The sequence below is a fragment of the Plectropomus leopardus genome, chromosome 23 (genome assembly GCF_008729295.1).
Source record: "Plectropomus leopardus isolate mb chromosome 23, YSFRI_Pleo_2.0, whole genome shotgun sequence".
Classification (NCBI taxonomy): Eukaryota; Metazoa; Chordata; class Actinopteri; order Perciformes; family Serranidae; genus Plectropomus; species Plectropomus leopardus.
The window spans coordinates 12,313,894-12,341,405 of NC_056485.1; the positions used below are offsets into that span (position 1 = coordinate 12,313,894).

At 37.8% G+C, this 27,512-nt stretch overlaps 1 pseudogene; it reads right to left on the reverse strand.

The window, feature by feature from the left end:
- Nucleotides 1-20,941: 20,941 nt before the first annotated feature.
- LOC121962419 lies at nt 20,942-22,597 on the reverse strand (annotated as a pseudogene).
- Between the last annotated feature and the right edge of the window lie 4,915 nt (nt 22,598-27,512).

Genomic DNA, 27,512 nt, shown 5'->3' on the forward strand with positions numbered 1-27,512 from the left:
GTCACCTACCACTGAAGGGTCCACAACACTTGCTGTTACAACACGAGCACAGACAACTGCAGCACCTACAACACTTGCACCCACAACTTCTGCATCCCCAACAACCGTACATATGACTGAAACACTTACAACTGCTGCCCCTACAACTGGAGCACCCACAACACCTGCACCTACGACTTCCTCACCTACAAGTGTTGCACCTACAACTGTTGCTACTACCACTGCATCAACAACTTCAGTACAATCAACGCCTGGGCCAACTACTGCAGCGCCTACAACTGCTTCACCCACTACTGTGGCTCATTCAACTGCAGCACCTACAACTAATGCACCTACAACACAAGCACCAATGGCAGCAACACCTACAACAGCTGCACCTTCAACTGCTGCCCCTACAACTATAACGCACACAACACCTGCACCTACGACAGCAGCACCTACAAAACATGCTTCAACAACACAAACACAGACAACAGCAGCTCTTACATCAGATGCACCTACAACAGCCAGAAATGAGACTGAAACACCTACAACTGCTCCACCAACAACTGCTGCACATACTACTGCGGTACCTATGACTGCAGCACCTTCGGCAGTTACACCTACAACTTTGGCCACTACTATTGCATCAACGACTACAGTGCTGACAACACCTGGGCCTACTACTGCAGCGCCTACAACTGCTTTACCCACTAGTGCGGCTTATTCAACGGTCACTCCTACATCTCATGAACCTACAACACAAGCACCAACGACAGCAGAACCTACAACAGTTGCACCTTCAACTGCTATCTCTACATCCTTAGCACCCACAACACCTGCACCAACATCTGAAGCACCTACACCATTTGCTCCAACAACACAAATACCAATAACCGTAGTATCTACAATAGTTGCATCTACAAATGCTTCAGCCTCAACTACTACAACTGTGTCAGCTAAGACTGCAGTGCCCACAACACTTGCTCCTACAACACAAGCATCGACGACTGCAGCTTCTGCGGCTGTTGCACCTACAACTGCTGCAGCAGCACATTCAACTTCAGAACCTACAACAACAGCAACAATGACTGCAACCCCTACAACAGTAGCAACTACAACTGCAGCACCTACGACTGCTGTATCTACTATCGCTGCTCTTACAACTTCTGTATTTGTGACTGAAGGGACTACAACTGTTACACCAATAACTGATGCAACAACCACTACAGTACCAGCGACTGTCTCACCTACAACTGCTGCTTTTACAACTGAGGTTTCTTCAGCTGTCTCAACTAGGACTGCAGCAACTTCAACAGTTTCACCTACAACTGCTTCTCCTACAACTGCTGCACCTGCAACTGTGACTACTACTACTTCCAGACCTCCAACTGCAGTGTCTACAACACTTGCTCTTACTACTGCAGCAACTACAACTGCTGCACCCACTACTGCGGCTCCTTTGACTGCATTGCCTACAATAGTTGCAGCTACAACTGCCTTGCATACAACAGTTTCACCTACAACTGCAGCACCTACGACTACATTTAATACAATTGCCACTCATACGACTTTCAGATCTACAACCCCAGCACCTGCAACACCTGCCTCCACATCTGCAGCTCCTTCGACAGCCACACCGCCTGCAGTACCTACAACACCTGCAGCTACGACTGCAGTCTCTACAACTGGAAAACCTGCAACAACTGCACCTTCAACTGCATTACCCACCGGTGTAGTACTTACAACACTGGCACCCGCTACCGACCGACCTTCAACTACAGCATCTACAACTGTAGCACTCATAACAATAAGGGTGACTTTTAGATCTCTTCAAGGCACATTTATACGTGACTTGCTGAATCCATCATCTACAGCTTTTAAAGAGCGTGTTGCACTGATAGAGGGACAGGTAAGTCTAATCCTTGAATAAAATACGCTGCTCCAAAATTCATGAATGTGACACCCTTATTCCCTAAAGTCTTGTTTTTAATTCACAATAAATAATATATTGGCACATGATCCATACAATACTATGACTGTATAATAGAGTGTTACCAATGTTTTCACTAAAAACAAGTGTCATTGAGTAGGGAAACATATCAAGACAAATAAAATTACACTTTCAGCTCATGATACAGCCTATTTCATTCACACACAGTTCAGTCTTTAAAGGAAAAAAATAAAGGTAAGTGTTTTAATACAAGATGTTTTCTGTTCCTGCAGCTTGAACCGATTTTCAAAAAGGTATTCCCTTCCTTCAGGTCCTTGGATGTGTTTGCATTCAGGTAATTTTTGAAGATGTATCGCATTGCAATTATAGAATAGTGGCCTACATCTGATGTTTAAATTATATTTTTATTTGCCTCTGCAGTAATGGATCAATCATCAACTACGCGGACTTTATCTTTGTAAACATAGACGCTCCTAATAACACTGAGGTTAGGAGTGTTTTGCTCGGCGCAGCTCCTTTCGTAACCGGCTTCGACATTGAAACCGGCTCCATCTACGTGAATGGTATAGGTAAGCAATACTGAGTGCTACTTGATCAAACATTTTAAAAGTTGTACCACTTGTTTGTTAAACTAATGTCTTGCTATATTTCTCCCCAATTACAGGATTTTCAAGTGGAGTAAGCCACAAGATCAGTCTCATCACCACATCGTTCCTGGTACTGTTGTCATGGCTACTGTCACGCCAGCATTAGCATCAGTGCTAATATCCACCTGAACTGCTATTTGATAATGAGTGCCATTAGTAGTATCAAAATAAGCCTGACAATTTAACATTAATCTCTGGGATGTCAGAAAATGATTGCACTATTAAATTAATCTTGTTTCACTGCGCTCTTTGCTTTCCTTACATAACTTAATTTAAGTAATATATCTCAAAACAATGCACTGTCCATTTTCATACAAAGTGTATTTATTTAATCATGCATAGCTGTATTCTGTGAGATTCCTAGCAGTGTGTACAGTTTCTGTCAGAAACACTTTACAATGATCAGAATACAAAAGCTCTGAAGAATTCAAATTGTCTCTTGTGTGATGTTTTATAATTTGGTGGGTAGATAGGCAGAGTGTTGGGGCATATTTAATTGAATGAGCTTCTTTAAAGCCCCAGCAATTTTTTTTTTTTTTTTTTTTTTTTTGGAGAAATCATTCTCTGGTGTGTGATTCCATATAACCCGAAGGCGATTTGAGGGGGGACATCATCCTTTTTGTTACAATAATAACCAAAATAAATCCTCCCTGTTAACTCGCCATCCCTCTCCATCCCCTGAGTCCAGACCAAGACCTCATCCTATCTTGAACCAGACCCATAGGGTAACGGATAAATTATTAACAGTTATTCAGTTTTGTCAGCATCTCTGTTTTAACTGATGCAGCATTTGTAGTACTGGTTTAACAACCAGGAAATCACAGACAAATTGATTGTGTTAGATGGTCTGACCGTGATGCTACTCAGCTAATCAAATTTATGCATAACAATAAGCAACTCCAGTGACAAGAGACATGAGAGAGACAAGTGACATCACTCAGAGAAATAAGAGAGTAAGAAAAAAGTAATTTCACATTGCTAAAAGGGGAAATAGAGCTTTTAATCGAGAATGGAAAGTATAGAACCCTCAGAGCCAGTAGCCTATGGCTGCATTCAGCCCAGACAAAATTTTGCAAGATGTTGTTGTGCAAGATGTTCGAGGATAATTTGGTAATAGGTGTACTCTTTTTTTTTTTTTTTTTTTTTTTTTTTTTTACATTTCATACAACAGGTAGTCACTGGGACTTTTAACGATACATGTATTATTCTGTTTTACAACCATCAATTTACCTGGAAAGCGTGGCAAAATAGTGCAAACCCCTTTGAAACTGAACGTGCCCCAGATGTAAGTGAATAGATCGGCCCTACTGTCACTGATACCCCATCCCAGCTGCATTCAGCCCCACAAAATGTATTTAAACACAACAGTGATGTTTTGGACACACTGTTGTGTCACATATGCGTCTTTTAATGTGGCGCTATTTATTCAGTTTAATTCACACAGGCTTTATTGGCGTGGAAAAATGTATGTCTACCTTGCTAAAGCAGATGTGAAATACAGATAAAAAATATTGGAACAATAAGTAAAGATTTACCAGAATTTGGTTTATGTAGTTCTACACATTGCTGCTGATTAGGAACACCTCTGACATACCCACCAAACAGGATAAAACATATCTCAAAGCCTGTTGCACACTGTTTCACACCGTTTCAAGGAAACATGTCGTTCAGTCATAAAACCTGAACAAAATGGTGCACACCATCTAGAAATTCATTTGCCATGTAACTTGTGCGTCTTTTAAATTAAAAAATCCCTTTAATTTGTGAGGGAGTTTACTTTATCCTTCGGTTACAGGTCACAGAAAACAGTGTCAACTGTTTGGCCTTACCTTAGATCCTGTGGCTCCAACTGCTTTTCCTCCAGTCTGCTGTCCTGATAAACCATTTGATGATGTTTTCTGCAGGTAATACAAAGAAGAGTTGGTGTACTGTATGAGGGGGACACAGTAAACCTCCCCAATGAACTTAAACTTTTATGTTATTATGAATTACTGTAGCTATTACCAAAAAAATGGTCAGTAACATTAACCTTTCCTTAAATAATTTCAAAAACTCTCATTTGTATTTATTTCTCCATGAGTTTTTGAAGTTAGAGCTAGCTGTTTCACTGACATTAGAGCTCACCTGTGGCCCTATTGACACCTGTCTGTGTCAGTGTCAATAGCTGCTGCCAACAGAACATTTTATTTTGTTACTCTTTAAATAAAAAAAGGTAAGCACCTTTCTCTACAATGGACCTATTTTTTATCAAGGCAGTCATTTGACTTGTCATAGTGGAGAAGCACAGGTAAAAAAAGTAATATTAAGTGTGGCAGTTAACAAGTCAGTGGTTCAGCATGCCCAACGCTCCTTTTATTGTAATGCAAATGTAATTAAGGTAATTAAATAGACTGCACCTACGCTTTTCCCACAATGACATGAAAACTTCTTTGTTGTGTTGTTTGCCACATTCAGCTTGAATCACAAAACACCAAACGCCTCTTTTAATTTTGATGCCATTAATTCACCTAACAGAAGCTGACAGTATTATAAATAGCCTACCTTGGCTAATCGAAAATGTAGCCTACATTAAAAGCCAAAGCTTAGAGGTTGCCAGATCAGCAGGTCCGCTGTCCTCCTACATCTCACCCCTACACCTTTTATCGTAACAGCCCACTTTTTGCAGAAAACACTCACACCAGATAACTCATCTTATTAATTAGAGGAGATATTTTCTTATAAATGTGTCCATATAAACATTATTGTTTTGTAATTAACTGTATGGTGTCACCTATTTACATATTTGTTCCGGTAACTCCAAATGTCATACAAAATATTTGTTCAAAATGTCTGAATATGCATTTTTGCATTTCTTCTCACACCTTAACCACGTCACTAGAAATCTATATTTATTATTTCTCATAACTTACTGTCACACTTCTTTCAACATTAAGATAGGTGGAATCCTTTAGAAACCTGTTTCAGTTTAAAAGAGGGGATTAGGCTAGCCAAGGCGAGCCAAGCCCTTGACAAAATGGCATTTGAAATTCTTTGTCCTTAGTTTTTGTTTTGTTTACTGCTAAGTTGTAACAATATATTGAATAATTATTACTCATGAGTCACACCATTACCTGTCATTCCATCCCAATATAAATATCTTAATGTGGCTTAAAGGTGAAATGTTTGCAAACTGGACTGATTTGAAAGACTCATTGAACTTGAAATTAGTCGGAAAGGGGGAAAATATTACTTTCCAACAAAATGATTTAATTATGGCTAAGTACATTTTAAGTGTATGTGTAACTTATAAACTATTTAATTCTAATCTAATCATAAACTAAAAGTGGGATTATTACAGCAGCGGATTGCACATTCAGGCAGATGCGTAATCGTTTTATTGTGGTGTTTGAGTCCACAGCATCAGACCTGGAGCAAACACTGCTAGCTACAGTGGCTGGGCAGCTAGCCAAATTCCTTCAATATTGCTGGCAAGTTCAGTGAGTTCTTTATGAATAATATTTTCATCCTCCTGACAACAAAAAGTCAAATAATATTACAACTGGAGCCAAAAACATAAGGATGGAATAAGTGCCTCCCTTGTTTAGGATGTAAAAAGCACAAATATGAAACCATGAATACATATTTTTGTTGTGTCCATAGAAACTAGTATTGTTTCTTCAATAAGATTTTGTTTTGTTTTTCTTCATTATGACTTCACACCTTTTTGCTGTTTTCTAAGCCTAACTTTTACATATGATTATGTATGTCCATCTATCTGTCGGAAAACAGAAATTAATAACTTGTTTTTGTTTCGTTTTCAATATGGCGCTGTTTTTTCATTAGCAGCTCATCATAATTTACAATTTGATTAAATAAAACATGTAAAAGATATAAATGTTGATTGATATTTTATTTTGCATCATTGTTTTTCATTTTATTTTTATTTTTAGGGAAGGCTTTTAGATAATCCCGTGGTGAGTAACCACATCTCCTATTTTATAATACATGTGTCTAACCTTTCTGTGTTAAAAATGTGTGAATAAGACAAACATAAGCAGAGATTCATATTACGCTTTTGCTTTATTTACGCAAAAGCTTTAACAAACTTGAATAAAGTTATGATTTTACATTGGTTAATCCATCTATCCATTTTATGGCTCTTATCTGGGTCAAGGTTCATAACATTAAAACTGATAACTGCTAGGAAGTCCTGAAAATAATTTGATAAAATAACAAACATTAATAGGTTGTATCTTCCCAACTGGTATTAAATTTACTTTAATACTTTGGCCGGTATGATCATGACACAGGTATTGTAGGACAACGGTCAAAAGTCTTACATTTAATAAATAAATAAAAAATCCAGATTTTCCACTGACTTTGAGGTTGAAAGAAAAATACAAGTAGAAAGCATGTATTAATATATGGATGTCATGAAACTGATATTCAGAATAATATTAGCAAACAAAGCTGAGCTACTTTTCTATTGATATGTCTATATAAACATTATCATTTTGTTTTCTAACTGTGGAGTATCATGGATTTAAATATTTATATAACTTCAAATATCATCTACCTTATTACTTCAGTATGCTGAATCTGCAATTCTATGAACATATTCTGTTTTTCTTTTCTTGCATTTTTACCCACCCTTTTACCACAACACAAGAAATCTGTATTTATTTGTTTGTCATAAGTTCTTGTCATGCTGGTTAAGCGTCTTTCAACACTGACATAGGCAGAATGCAAATCGCATTCAATAACCAGTTCCACTAGACAAAAGGGAGTATGCTACTGTACAGGGCCAAGAAAATAACAATGACAGAAATCTGACAGCCTCTATCCTGTGATTTGGGTTTGTTAATCTCTAAGGTATCCCAACATTTCTGAAGTAATCAATGACCCTTGAGTCATATTATAAGCTTTGAATCCATTCCAATATAACATCCTTTATGGATGTGGACTGTCACATAAGGTGGAAGGTTTGTAATATGACAGGTGTGAACTGTATTAAAAGTAGTTTAAAACTTCGAAAGCAGATTGAAAGAGGAAATGTACAACTTTTCATCTTTTCATTTGGGGTAAGTACATTTAAAAGTCTATATTTAATGCTGCCAGGATATGTCACTGACTTAAATTAGAGAAGTTGGATTGTTGATACAGTGGATTGCTTCAACAAACTGTACCTGACCAAATATCTCCCCTTCCGTTCCTGACGTTGTGTGATTTACAAAAAAGTGTTTTTGCAGAACATTATGATGTCACAGTTGACCTTTGACCTCTGGGATATAAAATCATCATCATCGTTATATCCTATGAGATATTTCTGTGTAATTTGTGAGTATAAATTTTTGAGTTATGGTCAAGAACATGCTTCATAAGGACACTGTGCCCTTGAAGCCACCAGATTCTGATCAGTTCATTCTTTATTTCAGCGGTACATTTGTACCAACTTTGAAACTCCTTTAAAGCTATCTTTAGAAATTGCGTTCACAAAAATGAGATGGATGCAAGGTCACAGTTACCTTAATCTTTAAACACCAAGTGAAGTCCAAGTGAATGTCAGATTCGAGGATAAATGATTTATGAGGATATGACCATAAATCAAAAATAAGAAGAGGAGATGTTGAGGAAGAGCGTTAAACATTAAAACATGTTACCTTTGTCCACTCAAATGTGAGGAGGATTGCATTTTTCTTTGAATTTGGCTTACCAGAAACAATGCATCAATGAGCCATAGACCCTACCTCAAGCCCAAGGCCTCCAGCTGCTTCTCTTCCAGTCTTCTGTCCTGGTCAACCAGTTGATGATGTTTTCTGCAGGTAAGACAAAGAAGAGTTGGCGAATGCAACTTTACAATGAGTACACAGTTATCCTCCCCACTGAACTGACATGTTCATGGCATTATTATATGCCGGCTATTACTGTAAAAGCTACAGTATAAATTACTGCAGCTATAACTTCATCTTTCAGTTGATTTAAGCTACAAAGGCCCATAGCAATGCTCAGTTACATTAACCTTTCTTTTAAAAAAAACCCCAAATTTCTCCATGAACTTATGAAGTTACAGCCAGCAGTTTAACTGTGACATTAGAGCTCACCTGTTGCCCTAGAGCTCCACCTGCCTGTGTCAGCATCAATAGCTGCTGCCAACAGAAAATTTTATTTTGTTACACTTGATTTCTTTGTCCACATTTGTAGACTGAATAAAGATGGTTAATGTTAAAATTTCACGTTTAAGCAATGAGCACAAACCTGAGATTTAAATCTTGTTAAATCACATCCAGCAAACATACTATTCTGTAATGGTATCCTGTATTCTGTAATTCTGTAAAGCTTGGATTGCTGAAACGGTAAATAGCTTACCAACCACTTTTTGACGTTCATCCACCTGACAGTAACGTTAGTGCTTCAGCTAACAAAAATGTAGTCTTCATTAAAAGCCAAACAGAAGGTTGCCAGATCAGCAGGTCAGCTATCCCCACATCTCGCCCCCTCACCTTTTATCACAACAGCCCACATTTTCTAGAAAACACTCACACCATGCAATGCAGTTTATTAATATTAACCATACTAGTCAATGAGAAAATAATAAGATTGATAAAATGCTGGCTATATTTAGTCAAACAAGTGACTGAGGGATCTCCAAGAATTTAATACAAGGACATTTTGTCTTGTTTGTTTAAGAGTACTGATCAAAGTACTGTGATTTGAAACTTAAATGAATGTTTTTTTGTGAAAAAGGGAAATGGTAGGGCAAAATTATTAAAGATGAACATGCTCAATGTGGTCTCAAATCATTTTTTTAATTCAATGTAAATAAATATTTTTGTTAGTATGTGCACATAATGTATTAGATTAATTGGTTTTGTTTTATAATGTAATTGTATTTTTGCTACAGCCTCTACATCTGTCCCTGGTGTCATATTGTCCTGTTACGTACCCAAGCATACCTATGTTCGTCAACAGGGGGAGTTATCACACCAACTGTGTGGTTTCTCCATGATCTCACTCACTCAAAAGGTTTCATGATACACAATGAACTACCTACATCAGCATCACAGTTGGTGTGGCCTGTGACATAATGTGAAATGGACCTATCCTTTTCACAGGGCGTGTTAACCTTTTCAGATCCATATCTATAATTAATACTACAAACAGTAGCTCCTTCAGCATGGAGGAGAGACATTCAGGGCTATTTGAGGTTGTGGTGGAGGAGGGGCGGGGCGGTATACTGCATCTAAGTATACTCACAAGTAAAATTAAATCAAAAGGTTTAACACTGGTTAAATTTTCTTAAAGATTTACCATACAATTCTATTTCAATATATCCTTCTCTTTTTTCTCTTATATAATTCTTCTTACTGCATTACCACATCACTTGAAATCCAAATTTATTTGTTTGTCATAACTAGTGGAACTTCTTCCAGCATTCATGTAGGAACCTGCTTCACAGAACAAAAGAAAGGGAGTATGCCATTATACTGAGCCAAATATAAGTGACAAATCTCAGCTCAAAGCCTCTACCCTTTTATTTGGTTTTGCTCATCACTTAGGTGTCAAAACATTTCTGATAGATGCATCATCTATGAACCACGTCATTAGTCTTTACTCTGTTCTCTTATAAAGGACTAATAGGTGTGAACTGGCACTTAAGGTAAAAGGTCTGCAAGATAACAGAAGGTAAGACAATTTTTAACTTTTCATCTCATATCTTTTCATTTTTGGTGAGTACATTTTTAAGTGTAAATGTAGACAATTATAAATGCTATCAAATTTTGTTTTTCATGAAATGTTACCTTTCTTTTCCCAAAATGGTAAAAATACACTTTTGTACCGCATCGTCATATTTCTATATTCAAAGAAATAAAAAAATGTACAAAACAATAGTGCCACCACTGCATGGCAATAAAAAGTGGATGACATGTAAACCACAGGCACTTCCGAAGTTGCTCTGAAAGACTTACATTTTCATAAGAATACGCACAGAAAACAAAACATGATTCCTCTTTATTCACCTCTTTTATTGCCATGCTGTGTAAGTGTTAGAGAAATGTCTTGATACAATAATCATCAAAGAAGTGAATTTTGTGTTTAGGAATTTTCCTTTGCTGTCTATGAGCAAAAAAACACTAATGAGCTGAAATCAACTTTATCATCTTTACTCCTTTTGTACACTGGCAATTTAGTAATATTTTCCCCGTCTCTGAAATATTCTCTTTGTCTGAGAGCAAGACAAAAGCGTGTAACAATGCTGCGGAGTAAGAGATGAGACCAAGACCTTAAAAGAATTGTCCTAAGACCAGTGTCAAGACCAAAACTCGAGCACTACAACACAGACTGAAAACATTAACGAGTTTTATAGAAGTGAGAGGTGAATTTTATCACAGTTGTTTTAAAGTCTAAAATCTATGGATCAGGATACAGATTATTTAAAGACAATCGCTGTATTGTAATTGTTTTCACATCAGACCTTTCACTGTTAATATTTTAGGTAACATTAACTAAAAAGGCTAAAGGTACTGCTATAACAAATACTGCCATTTGCAGTTTAAGTACTGTGTAATACTTAATAATGGAAAAAAGCTATCCACATGCTGCTTTTGTGAGTAACTCTCTGTATTGTTTGATTTTTTTAGATAAAAAGAAAAACAGGATGGATGTCAGACAGATCATATCACTTTTGCTGGTTCTCATGGGTAAGCTGAGTGATGTCAAAGCAATTGCTTTAAAATGTTGTTAATTGTTGTTGAGAATTAAAGTAGTGAAAAGCTAGGTTAGTGTTAGTGTTAGTGTTAGTGAAACGCTAAGGTTGAGTTCTTGCCTGCACCACATCAAATTTTTCATTAATATACATCAGAGTCTAGTGTCACCTTTGAGTCACATTTAGTTAATAATGTCAAAAGGTAACCTGTCTTTTTGTAACCCTATTAATTTTTTTGGGTTCTTTATAGCTGCAATAACACCAGCCTCAACACAAACGACTGCTGCACTCACAACTGCAACAACCTTAACAGTAAGGGTGACTTTCAGGTCTGTTACAAACGCATTCACGAGTGACTTGCTGGATCCAACATCCAGAGTGTATAAGGAGCGTAGTGCACTGATAACGCAGCAGGTAAGTCCATCCCTTACAATAAAATAAGCAGGTACACCTAGCTCAAGTCACACCTCATATGAAGCCTGTTATTTACAGTGTCATTGTTTTGTATGAATCACCAAAATACGTCTCAGTTCTTGCAGTGACTTAAATGTGGGTACAGAGGAGGGAAACAAGACTGAGGAACAAGGGAGTAAAAAACATTCTGGATATACGTTTGGGGTACAGCACCGGAAAAAAATAACAGTTACCTTTTTATATCCCCAACAGCTTTGGTAGCAAATTATAATGGTACCTAATTTTTTGATAGGTTCTGTTGACTAACAGAGTTGTTCACGGAATTTTTCTGAAACCTCAGTTGTCCTGTACCCTGTCAATAAACAGAATTAAAAATAAATATGGGAACATGGCATGCTTCTTGTTGCACACCCTAAAAAAATACATATGATGATGTATTTCTCTTTCCTTTCAAAAAAAACAATTGTTGCTCCCTTTTTCCCCAAAGTTTTGTCTTTAAGTACCGATTCAAACAGCGATATTACTGTATTATAAAGTGTTGCCAACATACAAAACAAGTTTAAATTATCAAAAAAAGGCTTCGATAAATCTACACTGAAGTGATCCTTCGATGTAATCAATGGTCTTTAAAAAGATTTTAGGTTTTGATGAGGTACATTATCTAAATCCGCAAATTGAAATGGATAAAAATTGCATCTATTCTAGTCAGGGAACTTTGTTGCATTTAATACAACACTGTCTCTCCCAGTGTCATTGTGTCTTCAATGCCAAATTTCCAATTAGGATGAAAATGCCAAAAAAAATAATCATTAGGTTTTGCTTTTTTGAGCTGCTGCTCAACTTGACACACAGAAGCTTTTGTTAAGTACCAAGCACTGACAAAAATGGGCATGAAGACATGCTAAATTTGCATTCTGTGCATAAAAATAGGATGTCAAATGAAGAATTTAAACACAGCTAGCAGGATGTTTTCTCTAATGGACAGTCCTCGCCAGGTAGATGGTAGGAAGATATAAAGAGAAATAGAATTACATGTAGAACTCACTGTATATAGTTCAGTGTAAAAAGTTTCAATACAATTTCTTTTCTGTTTCTGCAGCTTAAACCGATTTTCAAAGAGAATTTCCCCACCTACAGTTCCATGAGAGTGCGCGCATTCAAGTAATTTCTTTAAAGATTTCTCACGTTACAATTTAAGAATAGTGGCCTAAATCACATTTTTTTAACAACATTTTTTGTATCTGCCCCTGCAGTAATGGATCAGTCATCAACATCATCGACCTTTTCTTTCTGAACTCCTTTCCTAACACCACTCAAGTTACCAATGTTTTGAACGAAGCAGCTTCAACCGTCACCGGTTTCGACATTGAAACCAACTCCATCACCGTGAATGGGAATGGCCTCCGTAAGCAATGCTGACCTGATCAGAAACTTCAAAAGTTGCACAACTGTTTGTTAAACTAATGTCTTGTTTCATTTGCTCCTCCATTACAGAGGCTTCAAGTGGAGTAAGCCACAAGATCAGTCTCATCACCGCATCCTTCCTGGTGCTGTTGTCATGGCTACTGTCAAGTCAGCGTTAGCAACGGTGCTGATTTCCAGTTGACTTGCCGTCAGATGATGATTGCCATCACTGGTATGAAAAAGGACTGTGCCGTCAGTAAAAAATCCATGATTAATGATTTTTCTTGAGTCCAATATTGCTCTGGGCTAACTTGCTATCAAATTCAACTTTAAATACCTGGTCCACTGAATCATCAGTTGAATAATAAGCCATACAATATAACATTAGGCACTGGGATGTCAGACAGTATTTGCACTACTGATATACAAATCAATCTTGCTTCACTAAGCTCTGTTCTTTAGCAATATTTAACTTAAATTCAATATTATTCTATTTAAAATTTGACTTGTTTTTTTGTACGCCACAGTTAAAACCAGCCACACACGTGTGGCTGTGTGAATGGATGCACAGTCAATTTTCTTGTTTATACAAAGTATATTTATGTAATCATACTGAGCTATGATATGGGAGATTTCTTGTAGTTTATACAATTTCTGTCAGTAACTTTACAATGTTCAGAATAAAAAAGCTTTGGAGAATTTAAATTGTCTCATGTGATGCTTTACAATATTTGGTGGGTAAATAAAAAATATCACTATATCAGTATCACTTGCATGTTTAATGTCATGAGCTATAATTACAGCAACAGCAATGTCTACAGACTATCAAACTCTGCCCTGTAATTATGTGAAATAAAATTTCACAAAAGCATCTTACTGCCAGCCGGTCTCGTTGCATCAGTGAATCAGGTTTGTTTGCAAAACAAGCATCAATCATTATTAATTTTCCATAATGACTTTGAGAAAAAGGAAGTGTTTCATTGCACAGTTACGTTGCAAAAGACTTACAGCTGCTACAGTGGGAATAATGTTTACTGTAAATTTCTTAAAAAACTTACCATTTGCAATTTTTTTTTGCATTTTTTAAGAAGATAAATAAGACATGTCTGTTATCTTAGAGGCACGGCTATTAGCCTAAACAGACTTTATATGAGCAAAGAATATTGCAGTGGTAACTAAAGACAAAATAAAGGTGCAGATGACTTTCATCCAATTACAAAAAATAAAAAATTAAAATCAAATTTTGAATTCCTGACACAAATTCCTGTAAGATAGTTTGTAATATAAGTCCTATTTTGTCTTTTATTGTCAAGTATAGAAGACATACACTTTTAATCAGAGGACAAAGGCTATGGTCCCTATTTAAACAATCTCAAACACATGTCACAGCTGCATTTCAGGCATGTCCAGTTTCACTTTTGCCCGTTAATCGGCATGGGAAATAAGGCACAAGGGTTGTTTTCAGTTCGTTAATTTATTATGTCTCTTGGGTGTGACATGAATTCAACCTGTCTGAGTCATCTCCCTTTCAAAGCCAAGTGCAAACCAAGTGCAAGTGGTGCACAATAATTTCACATGGCAGACTGGGCAAATTGCATAACCAAAGAAATTCTGCTGAGAGTGATGCAGAAAAAGCAGTAATGTCACTACAGCAAGTAGCATGGGACATTTAAGCAGTAAAACCAAAAGCTGCAGATATAAAGTCGGCAGAAGAAACGAACGAACCTACTAGGTCCGTCGTACTATCCAAATAATGCGCCCTTTAAAAAGCAGGAAAATACTCCACCATTCTGACTGCACGCCAGGTTTTAATTTCCCTGTAGCAGAATTTCATTCTGCTGCCTAAAAATAGAAATACACCAAAGCTCCTGACCACACCTCATTTTAAGGACTACACGTCAATGGTCTCTCAGATGTGCGCAAGTAGGCCTTCATTTGGTAGTTACACAATCTGAGTGCTGGCCTTGAAAAGGAAAACTGCGTCAGTGTTAAACCGGCTTTTTTAAAACTATTGACAGAAAAGGAGCCAATAACCCCCAGTAATCTACAACGCTAGTCAAAGGTGTCTTTTTATCACACTCACGCATACTGGCAACAAAAACAAAAACGCAGCACATAAAAGCCAGCAAACTGACAATACATAGTGTATGAAATATTGATTTTATTCATTAGCATTTTATATATATATATGTGTGTGTGTGTGTGTGTGTGTGTGTGTGTGTTGATGGAGATTTCTTGCCATTTGTACAATTTCTGTATGAAACTTTCCAAAGGTCAGAATACAAAAGCTTTGATGAATTTAAATTGTAGGTGTTTTGTAATATTTGGTGCATAAATATAAAATCTATCACTGCATGTTTAATGTCAGGAGCTACAAATACAAAAGCAGCGTTGTCTACAGACCATCAAAAGCTGCCCTGAGACGCTGTGTAATTTACTTCACAATAGCATCTCAGAATCAGCCGGTCTCAGCCTTTGTTGTGTCAGTGACTCAGATTTGTGCAGAAAAAGATCTGGGAGTGGTGCATACTTTACTTTGACGATGACACTCAAAAACAGACCAGCATCAAAACCAGCATTTGTTATTGTTATGTTGCAATAGACTTAGACTGCCACAATAAGATTTATTTTTAAAATCAATCTTCTTAGAGACTTGCCATTCACTATTTTTTTTTTTTTTTTTTTTTTTTACAAAATTCTCTTTTTTAAGTTGATAAATAAGCCACTTCTACTATCTGAGAGGAAAGTCTATTTGCTTAAACAGATGTTATGGGAGAAAAGGATATTGCAATGGCAACTTAAGACCAAATAAAAGTGCAGATGACTTTAGTCGAAATCCCTCAAAAAATTAAATTGTGAATTTGTCCTATTATGTAATTGTTATCAACAGAAGGAATAGACTTTTAGCCAAAGGACAAAGACTGTAGTCTCTATTTAAACGATCTACAGCGTATGTTGCAAGCACATTTTGCAGACACATAAATCCTTAAAAGTAAGATTAGGGAAGTTTCTTTCAAAATTATACTTAAGCAATATCACACAAGAGGGAGCGATGTGGTACTGTGTATCATCATGGCTGCTATTCGGCCACAGGCACGAGCTCGGTCTGCATGATATTCACAGACCAGCTGCTAAGTATCATGAACATCTCTGTGTTTCCAGTGAAATAAAAGTCCGTTAACAGACACTTAGGCAGCCTGTGTGATTCAGTTGGGTCAGTTTGATCAGGCCGTTCGTCGCTCCAGCGTGTCACCTCTCACTGCCGTGATGTTGCGCAGGTATTTTTTGAGCAATGATGCCAGTCAGAAAGGGTTTCCTTTCTCATCCAACACTGATACAGTCTACTGTAACGTTAAATAACTACTGACCGTTAGTGTGAGCCTAATTAATGGATTTTGAACAGCTGTGAAGCGAAGTGATACATGCAGAGTTAAAAGTTAACAGTCCCAGTGATGTTACACTGTATATCATCAGTCACTGAATGCCTCTCAACCAATCAAATTGCTTGGTTTGAACTAACTGATGTGTAAATTGTTATTATCCCGCAAGCCATTGTCTTCTTAGATTCAAAAGAGACATCAATGTTAAATACTATTTTTGTTATATATATTTCCAGAAACAATGCTGCACCTGTTTTGGCAATATCCCTACACTAAGCAATTGTGGAAAGATGTGTCCTGCTCTATTGTTTATAACAATGACGAAGAGTTTTCTCCTTACTGGAAAAATTGTATTATTTGGTTTTCAACTATAACAATAACACAAAACATAAAAAATTATATATTTCAAATTTGATGATCATTCTGGCGATGTGTCACATTCACACATACATTTACACCCTTTCTCACTCAAACATTAAGAAAGCTTCAAAAAAAACACATCACTGTGCTCTTCAATAAAACATGTTACCTGTGTCCACTCAAATGTGAGGAAAACTACATTTTTCTTGAATTTGGCTTATAAGAAACAATACATCAATGAGCCATAGACCCTACCTCAAGCCCAAGGCCTCCAGCTGCTTCTCTTCCAGTCTTTTGTCCTGATCAACCAGTTGATGATGTTTTCTGCAGGTAAGACAAAGAAGAGTTGGCGAATGCAACTTTACAATGAGTACACAGTTATCCTCCCCACTGAACTGACATGTTCATGGCATTATTATATGCTGGCCATTACTGTAAAAGCTACAGTATAAATTACTGTAGCTATAACTTTAAAAAACAGTCAGATGATTTAAGCTACACAGAACCATGGCAATGCTCAGTAACATTAACCTTTCCTTAAAAAAAATCCCAAAACTCCCATTTGTATTGATCCCTCCATGAACTTATGAAGTTAAAGCCAGCAGTTTAACTGTGACATTAGAGCTCACCTGTTGCCCTAGAGCGCCACCTGCCTGTGTCAGCATCAATAGCTGCTGCCAACAGAAAATTTTATTTTGTTAAACTTGGTTCCTCATAAAAAGAAATCTGATTGGCACCTTTGTCCACAATAATAGCCTGACTAAAGATGGTTGATTTAAAAGTTTCATGTTTCAGCAAGGAACATAAACTGACTTGCACATATTTGATTCTGTTGGGAGGTATTTTCTACATTTTTTGTATTTGCTAAAAAAATGCTAGTAGTGATTCATTAACATTTTGGATAAGTTTGAGACTGGTTGGTCTGAAGTGAGCAGCTATACACAATATACAATAACAACATCCATCATGCATTAGACATATATTGTTAGAAGTAAAATATATGCTGATATATTATGTACTGTGAGGTTCTGTTCAAATTTGCTGCGTCACTGCTGTGGGTATATTCACGAGTCACCTGCATTTCATAAAAGCTTTGTGTTGTCTCAGATTGTGTTTGCATGTGTGCCGACTGAGCAAATACCACTGGATAATGATAAAATGATAAGACACATTAACACATTAAGGTCGAGCATTTCTTTAATGAATATAATTCATGGGGCTGTAGGCCTGGAGCGTGAAGCTGCTTGATGTTATTATGTGCTGTCTCTTGTTGTTTATGCTCTCACAGCAAGACAAATTTCAGGTGTTCAGTTCATGAAATAATTGGAGCCCTGTAGTCATGCTACAGCACTTGGTTTACGAAAAATGTGCTTTCAAACAATTTGGGGGATTTTTAAAATTAAAAATAAATAGTACTCAATATCTTCCCTATGATTCAGTCTACTGTCATGAAATTCACTACAGTCACTAGAGGTCTCCCCTCAGTCATACTACACCGACAGCGTTAGTTGTTGTGCAGATCAGACAAGGGGATGGTCCTTTTAACATTATGATTCATCAGTTCGTTATAAAGACACACTTAATGTGTGATTAGAAAAGTGCAGTTGAACAGAATAATTTGCTGACCGGCCTGGAGAAATACACATCTGGGGTAAACAGCAAGAATTCAGCTTATCCAGCATTGTAATGTCGCAGCGTGTCTGTTTTTGGTTTCTTTCCGGTGGAGCTGATGAGATCGATACACAGACAGAGCATGCCATTCAGTTATACTGCTGGATTTTCATGGTAAAATGTATTTTCGTCTCAAATTACATTTTACCTTTCATTGTTGTAATCCACAGAAATGCGGGAAAACGACAAGACAGTGAAGGGACAGTTAACCACAAAAGAACAGTGAGAGTTACAGGGGGATAGAGTTACAAGCTGCAAATAGCTCTTTTTTCTCAGTAAAAGAACTCTCTGTTAAAAAAAAAGTTTGCAGTCACAAAAAGCTTGTATTGATGTAATGTGTTGCTCTTGAAGGGTTGTGTTATGTACAAAACAATACCTGTGTCCCCCTGCTTTTATCATTTTTTTGTTTGCAGTCGTCTGAACTTAACATATTCATTGATTATAAAACAGTGATTAATGTTGTCATTATTTAGTTTATTTGAAATGTTACAGACAGTCTTAGACTTTTTGTGGTAGTAACAAGTTCTTTGCCTTAATCCTGCAGTTGACTGCACTGCCTGTTTGGTGGAGTGCGCACCAAGAAATAGGGCTCTCCTGAGAGCCATTGTATAATTTGAACCCTGACAAGTTGCAACAGATATATCCAGTAAAACAGGTGTTGGAGAGGTTGAGACTGGAGAACATTTTACTCAGTTTTAGTAACAGGATAGACTTTGGGGATTTGTTTCTTTTATTTTTGTTATTTTTCAACAAAACACATGAGGGACATGTTAGGGACTGTTCCTTATTTATGAGAGGGGAGGGGGTGGTGCAAAATGGGGTAGGGCAACTCTGAATATTTTTTTAAGCACTGCAGGGGGTTACATGGTTGTAATTTGTAGCTATTCATTTATTTACTCCCAGAATCCTAAAATCCAAAAATAGATTTAAAGGTGCATTTTCTTTGACAATCTCCAAGATCACAGCATGATACTCGTGACAGTATCTATCAGTGTGAAGAATCTTACTTTAGAAGTTAGATAGATAAAGATAAAGGTAAGATAAAACTGATAAACCTGAAACTAAGAACGTTCCACAAAAGGCCACAGAGTTATAGGAACATTTAGGGAACATCTTATAATCAGATTACACTCCCAACACAATGTACCAAATGCATTATGTAAATAGATGGTTTGCTATACTGTAAGGTCATTTTGGAAATTCACAGCATTGGTATTTTTATGAGTCATATGTCACCTTTGGAGGAGCCACCCACATTATATAAAAGCTTTGAGCTGCTAATTGTGCATTGAGTTATAAAATATAAATATATATATATGTCTTTTTTCATTAGAATTGTTATTGTGCAGTTTTAGCAATATGAAACAAAACTAATCTGCAATGGGGCGCCTGGTGGCTCAGTGGATAGAGCGGGTGCCCCACGTATAAAGGCTGTGTCCTTGCTGCAGCGGCTGTGAGTTTGATTCCAGCCTTGGCCTTTTGCTGCATGTCACCCCACCTCTCTCTCCCCCCTTCACATTTGTGCTGTCCTATCAATTAAAGGCAAAAAAGCCCCAAATTTATCTTAAAAAACATAATAATAATCTGCAATCATTTAGCGCCTAAATAACAGGTTCATCAACACTGTTTGATTGAGAGGCGATCTGTCAGAGGATGTAATCCAAAAATAACACAGGGATTGAGAGGTTACTGTTGCCAAAGACGTCACTGAAACCAAAAGTATGCTTCCTCATAATACACTTTTAAACAGAACCACAGGATAGAAGTTCACTGCATATTCATTATGCAGAGGATATGTAAGAGCATTTTGACTAAAACAAAAAAGAAACATATTATTTGTATGGTTTTTAGACATTTATTGATAAATTCCTCATGAACCGGACAAACCTGTAAGTTCCCCTGACAATAATATACAGCTTTAACCTGCTCCCCTGCCAGTGTGAATATAGGATATTCAAATGGGTTTGTACGACATACAAATCATTCACTTTGTATAAAAGCCGTGAGGTATAAAATAAATAGTACTCAACCCGCTTGTGAAACATATGTTCAGGAAATAGCAGTATAGCAGGATATCTGTAGGTCTTGAAAAGTCTAAAAAAGAACAAAACATTGAACTAATTTCTTTCCCAAAGAAACAAGAATATTTTGTCTTGCCTGTCATATGCAGTAATGAGTATCATAAAATGTTTTGTAGCCACCTGAGAGCTGACAGGAGATTTCACACACTTACAAACAAAACGTGAGATTGTTACAACAGTGAATTGTCTGTTCGGGAGGCTGTTAACCCTTTTTTTTGTGGCATTTAAGTCAGCACCACTGGACCTGGAGCAAATACTGTTGCTATTGGCTACAGTGATGTTAAGAAGCTAGAGTTTGAATACACCTACTGGTGCTACTTGGACACGTCATCAGTGAAGTACTCAGGGTCATAGTGTGTTTCGGGTCTTTAATCTTCACATACACTCTCGCCCAGGCGACCCAGCCAGGGGCGATCAGTCCCTGGCTTGTGTCCAAGTGGCGTGATGTTCCATGGATCCCCCCTACGGATCCACAACCACCGGGAGGCCCTCTCTGCGGCCTCTAGGATGTTTCTGATGGCTCTCTTCAAATGCAGTCCTTTCACTCCAAGGAGTTTGAGGGTTCGCAGAAGTGAATGGCCAGCAAAGCCTCGGCACCCGACCTCGACTGGCTCACAGCGGGCTTTGCAGCCATTGTTCCAGCACTCTGTGCTAAGCTCTGCATACTTGGCCCTCTTTCGCTCATGGGCCCCTTCAATCCAGTCTTCCCAGGGGGCAGTCAGTTCCAGGATAACCACTTGTTTGGTGGACTCCGATGTGTCTCGGTGGAGAGAAGTGGTTGTGATGTTGGCTGGGAACTTGAGCTGTCTTCCGAGGTCGACTTGAAGCTGCCAGTCACGAGCTGTGGAGAGGAGCCCCCCAGTAGAGTTAGGCTGGTGGAGTTAGGCCTTCTGCCCCCTCTAATGAAGGTGATTGACTGTTTAGGGGCTGCCTGGGTCTTGCTGTGCTGGATTGCTGTGCAGATGGATTCCGCCAAGGCTTTTAACACTTGGTCGTGGCGCCAATGGTACCGCCCCTCCGCTAGCGCTCTTGAGCAGGAGCTCAAGATGTGTTCCAGGGTGCCCCTCTTCTGGCACAGCTTGCACTCGGGAGTGTCCACCAGGCCCCAGGTATGTAGGTTGGCCGGGCTTGGGAGGACATCATAGACTGATTGGACGAGAAACTTGATGCGAAGTGGTTCTGCTTTCCAGAGCTCTGCCCAGGTGACTCTGCGGGAATCTGCCTGCTCCCACCTAATCCGATTTTACTGCGGCATTCTTCCTCCACCTCTGCTCGTATCTCATACTGGATTAGACGGCGCTTCTCCTCAGCACGGGCCAGATCGTAACGCAACTTCAGAAAGGAACCGAGACCTGCTCATCCTGTTACCACAGAGCCCACCACCGTTTTATGCCTTAGTCGCGCCTCAGCTTTGGTGACAGCTTCTTGAGCCCGCCACTTCCTCCTGGTCTTCATGAGGATTCCAGTTTCTGCGACTTTGGTGTCTGCGGAGTCCACGTACATAATCACTTCTCTGGAACGGGTGACTTTAAACTCTGTTAGCCCACTGAAAGGAAGTTGCAGCTTGTTGGAATGGCCATGCAGGGTGATGCTGCTCAAGGACTGGGGGAGCCCCAGCCATCTCCTGAGAAACTGGCTGATGGACTTCTCAAGAGCCTCTACCATTGTTATCGGTACTTCGTAGACTAACCGGGGCCAGAGTATTCTTGGTAGGACTCCATGCTGGTAGATCCAGGCTTTGAATTTTCCAGGGAGGCCAGATTTGTAAATCACTGTGAGCCAGGTGGACAGTTCGCTCTTGGTTTGCTGTATGGCATCTGAGTCCTTCAGGGAGCTGCCCAGATCTTGCCCAGGCTCCTGACTGGTTTCTCAGTCACTGATGGAATCTTGGTCTCTCCTAGGGCAAAGCGGAACCAGTCCCACACTTTACCCTTTTTCAGAATCAGAGACCTGGACTTAGCGGGCTTGCTCATCCTTGCCCAAGAGATGAGCCGTTCAAGCCCCTGAAGGAGCCTGAAGCTCATGTCTCATGATGGACAAATGTCAAATATGAGCAACATACATGAGTTTCAACATACATGAATAATGTAATCTTTTTTTATTAAGTACCCCATCTTGCATATTCAATGAAGCCAAAGTATAGACATTTTTAAAACGAAGGTTAAGGAGGAGCTATAGGGACGGTTGATGAGTGACCTTTGAGGGAGGTCATTTTAACCATAGGAATGAAGTTGGTAGGTTGATGATGTAATTAGTTTGTTCACAACTATATGGATGTTTTTATGTATTGCTTGCTGTTTCCACTAACTACTGCTTTTAAATGCTATCCTCTGGGATAGCATTTAAAAGCAGCCTCTTTTTGGAAAAGAGGGTGTCGAATGGAGAATTTGGAGCTTGGTTAAAAGTTTGATTTAAAGTTAGACTCGTAATTCTAACATTAGGCTAGTGTGTTTTGTTTCTCAGTCATTTTTCTTTGAGAAATAATTTGCCCTTAACTCCCAAGGGACTTCAGAAACTGTCATTTGGACAGCAGTTTAGACGGTACCTAGAGTGTTTTTTTGTCAGTATCTTTTTCATTTTGCTAGGAATGTTGGATATCAACCTGATGCTCGACCGGCTGTCTAGCTAGTTTTAATATGTAATTTATCATTGAGAGAGAGAGATTTGAGAGGCTCAAACAATTGTGTATTTACAGACAGGGTTTTTGGTGTCGATTTATTTTGGTAATGTTAATATAATGGCCTGCATTGGTGGAACGAAATTCTCGTTAATTAGGCACAAAGAGGCCAGCATCTGCAGAGGGAGGCAACAGTAAAACACATCATTAGCCTACTAGAATACTGTTGCGTGCTGGGGAAATGTGGGTGGGGTTTTTCCAACATGCCTAGAGACATTGTGTTTTAAAGTGTTTTTGGACATTTTCTGAGTCACCCAGGTATCGCCTTTCATGTGTTATACCGTGTTGATGTTCTTTAAACATGTTTTTGTTCGATTATTGCTATTTTATCATTCGACATATTTTGCGCAATGAATTAAGTTGGTCTCACTGTTAAAAATTTTCATCTGTGTTATCAAGATAATGAAAATGCTGCATGTGTGCAATGATAAATCGATAAGTATATTCCATTATAAGGTTATGCTCTCTGCTCCTTACTGTAAGACAGCAACACACTCTATAATATGTCACACACAACTTTGTTTTCAAACTAGAAATATGCCATATTTGACTACTACAGCGACAGACTGTAAGTATTAAAATGCATGAATACAGTAAAATAACAGCATACTGCTGGCATCTGTGCCGCCAGTATTTTACTGTATATTGTGGAAATACAGAAATATACCTTTTTCTGTTTAACAGTCATAGCCTGTAAAGTCATTTGACAGTATGAATACTGTAATATTACAGTACATTGTTGACGTCTGTGCTCCCAGCTCTTTACTGTTACTTTTTTACTAACAGTGAAATTATTTGGTTTATTTAGAACTCCAAATTAACATCAATATGTGTAAATACTCTCTTTACTTTCACAAGCATTTCTTTTCGCCTTGTCACCACTTCACTAGAAATCTAATTTTATTTGTCTGTCACAACTGGTGGAACTTCTTTCAGCATTCACGCAGATGGAATGCATCAGCAACCTTTTTCAAAGAACAAAAGAAAGGGAGTATGCCATTATACCAAGCCAAAAAGCTGACAAATTGACATATGACAGACTCAAGCTAATAATTTCATGGTGGGTGTCACAACCTCTCTGAAGAAGTTTATCCTTCATGAATGTCTTGTTTCTTTCTCTCACTCACAGTTTAGTTTTAAGTGGAGTAAGCAAATCACGACAAAGGACTTTGTTGTCAGTAAAAAGCCATGATTCATGATTGTCATGAATAATGTTCAGCTTCAGATAAACTGGGCAAGCCTAACGTTTGGCTTTTGTATTCCCAAAGGAAAATAAGCCATCAAGGAACAGTTTGAGGTTGGTAACTTTAAGCCCAACCTTTCACCATATCTGGTGTGTTTTGGAGTCAATTTGTTAGCCCCTTCCCCTGGTCTATTGTCCTCCAGATAATGGATTTAAGTCTCATACCACATGGGACCACACAAAGCTTAAAACAATTTTGCTTTCAAATTCATCTTTAAGTGCCTGATTCATTGGATCATTATTAGTACAGAAAGCCAAACAATGTATCTTTAAAGCCTTGGATGTCAGCAGCAAACAATTGCACTGTTGATGTTCAAGTGAACCTTGCTTCAGGGAGCACAGTGCTTTAGCAATATTCAACTTAGTGACAGTTTCAAATGTTTTCCTGTCTATTAAGTCCTGTTCTTCAAAAAAAAAAAACAGCCAAACTGTACAATAACTTTTGATCACCTGGAAGAATACTGTAAAGGGAACAGGCATCTTAAATGAAATGAAGGAACACATGCAGGTCATAGTGAGCTGCACATCGCAACCTTAAACCAGTGCTGTATATGAATTTATTTATACAGAATGTATTTATGTAATCATAGCTTATTCTGGGAGATTTCTTGTAGTTTGTACAATTTCTGTAAGATACTTTACAATGATCAGAATACAAAGCTTTGAATAATCTGAATTGTCTCTTGTGTGATGTTTTGCAATTTTGGTGGATAAACAGCACCGCAACATGTTTAATGTCAGAAGCCTGCTGCGTGACTTTGCATAATTAAATTTCTCAATAGCATCTTAGAATCGGTCTTTGCTTTTGTTATCTCAGTGAATCAGGTTTGTTCAGAAAGATATAGGAGTGGTGCATACTTTACTTTGGCTACCAGACAGCCTGAGTGATTCACTGCTCTTCAATCATATCAAACACATAGAAGCTTGTTAATTTTGCATAATGTCATTCGAAAGAAAAGTTTTAATGCACTATTATGTTGCAAAAGTCTTAAGGCTGCCACAGTAAGGATAACTTTTACCATTGATCTTTCTTTTTTTTCTAAGTTCCCCTGTTTAAGTTGATGAAGAAGCCAATTTTGTTATTTAAAGGCAAGCAAAAAACAGATTTTGCAGAAGCAAAGAATGTTTCCATTGTCAGTTAAGAGGAAATAAAGGTGTAGTTGACTTTCAGGGATGTGGCAAGTTTAACAACATGGCATCATCAGATCAAATCCCACAGACTGAAGTTGTTGCGGACACTTTACAAAGAGCTGTAAAATCCCCAACAACACTGTATAGTCAGATCACTGTGAAATTTGACTTTCACACAAAGTTTTGAAGAGCTGATCAGTTAGTAGAGTTGAAAAATCTTAATTTCACAGAGGTAAAACTAGCTATGGTGTGCACTTTGGTCAAATTTATTCAACTTATGTGTTATTGTGTTAATCATGACTGCACTGTCAGAACAATGTTTTGCATAATTATTCATTCACTTTACTTATTTATGTGCATTTCTATGTGTATTGTTAGAACTCATCTTGATTGTTGTACGTGTCGTTATAAATACTGCCTTGATTAAAATACAAACATGACAAATAAAGAAATCTGTCTATGCTAGATTTATGCCATATTTCTAATATTTATATCATAATCTATTACACTCTATTGTAATCCTAAAGCGGTGATAAACACAGTTTATTGAAAATTAGGTGTGTGGATGAAAATGGTTGATGAAATGAAATATAAACTGTAAAACCCTGTTCCATCTTTATCTAAATTGTAATTTACACTAGCATCACAAGGTAGCTATTATTAACTCAATTTTGATTATCTGTAAATTCACTGTCATTTTTTTTTAAGCATAAGCCACACATGTGACTCCAGCTTACCAAATTTGAATATGTGTGGTTTTTCTTTGTTTTCTGTCATATGTGTGTTATATTCACAAGTGAATATAACTCAATACCATGCAGCCACATTTGCTTGTTGACAAACTGAAACAGATGAATAAACACCCTTTCATTCTAAAATAGTACTTCTCCCTCTTGACAAACCGCACCCTGCAAGTCAGATTCAATAGTGACATCTCAGAACCCAGGTTGATCAGGGCCGGTCGAAAAGCTGTTGGTGACAACAGACCTGTGGTTATTAATACTTCCATCTCTTCGGTATGATCTTACAGATATCTTGGGGTCCACATGGACAACAATCTTAGCTGGAAGGTCCACATTGAAAATCTCTGTTCTAGACTTCAACAACGAATGTATTTTCTTTGCAGATTCAGGGCCTACCGTGTGGAGCAGAAACTCATGTTACTCCCTTACCAGGGAGTATTAGAAAGTAAGGCAAGGTATAGTATTATGGCCTGGTATGGTACCGTGACAGTGGAGATGAGGTCAGTGATTTCCCGTCTGGTGCAGACTGCCATGAGAAATTATGGGGGTCAAAAATGCTCATGCTTGAGTTCTACCTTTTACCATCAACATGAAGATTCAGGATCCCTAAGCACAGAATGAATCGCTGAAAAATTCATTCATACCCACCTCCACCAGGCCCCTCAACACTCTCACACAACCACAAAATTTTCTTTTCTTTTTTTGAGAAATATCCATCAGTGCAATATTTTAACGTGTGCAATACTTGAAAATGCAACACTTGGCAAATGTGCATTTACTTCACACATGCATTATTTCATTTGTAGGACTAATGTGATGTACGTGTGTCAGTGATGAATATGTTTGTGTGTGTATGTTTTTTGTGATGTGCTGCAGCAGAACAGACTCTAAAGCAAATTTCCATTCAGGAACAATAAAAGCATATCAAAGAAAAAGAAATGAACAAATTTCAGTCGGTTGATTTGGGCTACACAGAACCATGGCAATGCTCAGAAATATTGTTATAGCATTAAACAACCTAAAACTATTTCAGTCAGGACCACTTAGTCAAGAAAAACACTTCTTAGCAGCTTTTATATTTAGCTTATTTATAAATATTTGTAATTTTGCAGATATTGATATTTGGCTGTATGGCTCTGTTCTGG